The following is a 3,676-nucleotide window of genomic DNA, read 5'->3' on the forward strand; positions in this document are numbered from 1 at the left end:
CAGCTGTTTTTGGCACATATAAGAAAAATTTGTGAAAACAGAACTTTTCTTTCTGTTTTCATTTAAGCGCCTTGAAATGAGAGCCTCGCTACTTAGGCGTCTTCTCACTAAATCTTTACTAAATGACAACATAGTTTCAAAAGAAACTACATGGCCCCATATGGTTGGCATATGGTTTACGTAATCATGAATAACGCATACTCTAATCTCGCTGCTCTTCGCAAGCTGGCGAATTTAAAGCCTTCCCCTTGTTTATGTACTCTTAGTATCTAGAGCAGGAATGGTTCGCCAGAGAAGCTTGTGCATTACTTCCTTTAGCGATGGCGCATGCTGCTTCCCGTACCCGTCCGACTGTGCGTGCTTTCCTGCGCAACTGTACTTGCGTGAGGTCGGGTGCGAATGCCGTATCCGGTGAGCCGAAGTAAAGGTTGACCCTGCCTGTACATGCATCCAGTGTGACCTCATCACTTTGTTTTACGCATGAACTCGGAGAGAACCATCGTTCGCGAACTTCGCAACGCACAGTCAATAGTAAAATATTCATGACACGATCCGACGCGACCGATGATGACGGGATTGATTCTTCACCATCGGGCAAGGGCATAGAGTTCAGGGGCGCTCCCGTTCATTACACACTTTAGGAATCTGGCAGCACGCCTTGGACAAAGTTGGAACCTCCAATCCTGCACCCGGTGTTTTCTGTTGGGAGAGTGCTCGCTGTTACGCGCTTACTACGCCCTTATCCTTTCTTTTTATTTATTTTATTTTGTTTTTCAGCATTAGAGCCCCCCGGCGCATGTGTAGTAGCGCATCGTATAGTTTCCTGCTTTATTGCTCTTTTTTTCCTTGATGCACCAACCTTGTCACAGCCTCTTCTTGGCATATAGGTGTATATCTGCGGCAATCAACGATAAAAGGACAAAATGTGATACAACACCTGCACTTGTGCGATTAACACACTGACTGCACGAGGATCTGCCCTTACGGCTACCCTTCAAGGAAAATCAGAATCGTGCTTTTTTCGATTACGTCCTCGTACCTTCTTTCCTCACCTTCTGCTGTTTTCTCTCTCTCTCTCTTTCTCGTTGTTTCTCTTCTGTCTATAATATACGAATCCTACTTCGGACGTCTATGCTTAATGGAAGGGTCCGATCCTGTTACGTTCTAGCCGGTGATCGGCTTTCCCACCTCGAGGGTGGGTGCCTGGGAAGAGAAGGGCCAGCTTTCACTGCCTTGACTCACTTTGCTTTTCCTCTCGATAAAGGGCGAAAAAAAAAGAAGCATACAATTTAGAAAAAAAAAATGAATCCCTAATACGCGAACGCACCAAGATCCGACCGTACATGTGCCTTTTGCTGCTGCGGAAATTTATAAATTGTTTAAGTTGAAACGCTTTGTGTCTTTGAGCAAAAGGCAATTTCTATTGAAATGTTGCTGGAGCTGTCCTTCTCCGTGTTCTGCCCTTTGCGAACCCAGTTTTTTTTTCTTTTCTAATAATGTAGCGTGCTTCGAGATGTTAGCATTGGAGAGATAGAGTGCGTTATGTACAAAACGGTAACCTAAAATTTCGTAACACCTGCGAAGTCAGGTCGCTAAAGGCAGCGAATGTTTACACTAGAAAAATAAAAAAGAATGAAGCTGAAAGAAAAAAGGGGAGTTAATAAGTGCTTGTTATAATTAATGGAACTCTACACTTCTCATGCCGTCAGCACTGGTGCGTTCGTTTGTGCCAAGACCAAAAGAAATCTCCCTGACCCAACAAGTCTTGAGACCGGGGTTAAAAACGCTAACTCGCTCGTTTTGTAGCGACTTTGTTACGTCGGATCAATTTGCGCGTTTCTACTTGACCGCCCCTTTTAGCGTTTCGTGCTACCCAAGCACCCTTCAGCCTCGGCGTAAGGGCAAGTCGTCAGTCGTGCAATGGAGCTAGAGTATATAATATCGTAGAGTATAAAATATCGTAGTTGCCATGCCCCTTAGCAGACAACCATGTCTAATGGACTTTCATTACAAGTTGGGTCAATCAGACTCAATACATCCTCCGCATAGTCCTGCTGCTTCAGGACTTCTCTTGATTTATACATATGTTCGACAAAATAATCACATACTGATCGTGCATCCAAGTCACAATGTCTAAAAGCCATTCTACGCCTCCAAATGCTGTGAAGGCTCAATAACATAATCTGGTCATACTGTGCAACATCACTTTCAGTGGTCAGGTACCGAATTCCGCGCGGTGTCAATGGCAAGTCTTTTTTTAGGGTTCTTTGCAAAACATCCCAGTCGAACACCGCATCTGCCTGCCTGCCTGACTGCCTGCCTGCCTTGCCTGCCTGCCCTGCCCTGCCCTGCCCTGCCCTGCCCTGCCCTGCCCTGCCCTGCCCTGCCCTGCCCTGCCCTGCCTGCCCTGCCTGCCCTGCCTGCCTGCCTGATAGCGTTTATGACAGCGAAATTGATTATCTGCGTACGTTGTCCTAATCTTTTACCACGTGTACATCTTATACTTTTGTCATGCTTCTGTCATTTCCTTCTTGCAAGAGCGAAATGTGTATATTCGACGAACGTGCATTAAAAATCCTGTTGTTAGTCAGCGTCGATTCCCGCCTCTCTTTTGTTTCGTGCTGCGCTGCTCCCGCCTCAAGAACATGAAATGTGCTAGAATTTTACACCACCAAGGAAATATGAATTCAAAAAGTCGCCCGATCCCGCCCATATAACCGGAAATAGTAGCCCAATACAAATGTAACTTTAGTTTATTAGATGTGCTCTTTGCATTTAAATGAATACAAGCAGGAGACACATATGTATGCACCATTTAACACACAATGTACGGAGCACTACGGCACCAGCATATAATAAAGGCCAAATTTTTCTCTAGCTCTGAGAAATCTGAAAAAATGAAGCAATAAAAACATAATACAGGCTGAAAGTTGATGCACCTTAAGCAAACATTCTAAAGGGTACAAAAATATATGCACACGCAAAAGCAAACGCATGTAAAATGCAACCAGGGTGCGAAAAGAAAAGACGATATGGGCGTACGATACAGATACGCGGTTTCAGGTCATGGATATTCTGCAGGGTGAAACCTCCCTCTGGCTTTGCCTCTCGCACGAGCCTCGGAGTAAGCTTGAGCGTGTTATCAAAACAGGAAAAAAAATTAATTATACAAGGCGAAAATAAACAAACGAGCATAAACCAACATACCTTGACGACGTTGCCAGCGGAAACATGGGGATGAAATAAAATGCTGCAACTATATATATATGAATTCAATGCAGCCTTCTGTCCTGCGCCTTCTCACGGCACAGCGAACGCTCAAACATATACGCGTTACATCCCCGTTATACTTCCGTTTTATTTTCTTGTGACTAAGTGTGGAGATAAGACTGCTTGGAGCCGGATGGAAAGGGGAGACGTCTTGAGGTAAGAGCCATGGCTCGCCGCACCCATATGGTACAGCAGATGACCCGTGCTGCACAATACGGCGTGGGAGGCGAGATCAAGGTGATCAAGAAACAAGTAATCCGGTGGGGGTGGGTTGGGAGTCAGCGGCGCGAACACAACACAAACTATACCGCTGCGACAGGACCGCAATGTAGGTAGAGCAGGTTAATCCATGGGCACTCGAAGCAAGAGTCTGGTGTGCCTCCGAAGATCTCTCCCGCCTATGGCC

The sequence above is a fragment of the Amblyomma americanum genome, chromosome 6 (genome assembly GCF_052857255.1).
Source record: "Amblyomma americanum isolate KBUSLIRL-KWMA chromosome 6, ASM5285725v1, whole genome shotgun sequence".
Taxonomy (NCBI): Eukaryota; Metazoa; Arthropoda; class Arachnida; order Ixodida; family Ixodidae; genus Amblyomma; species Amblyomma americanum.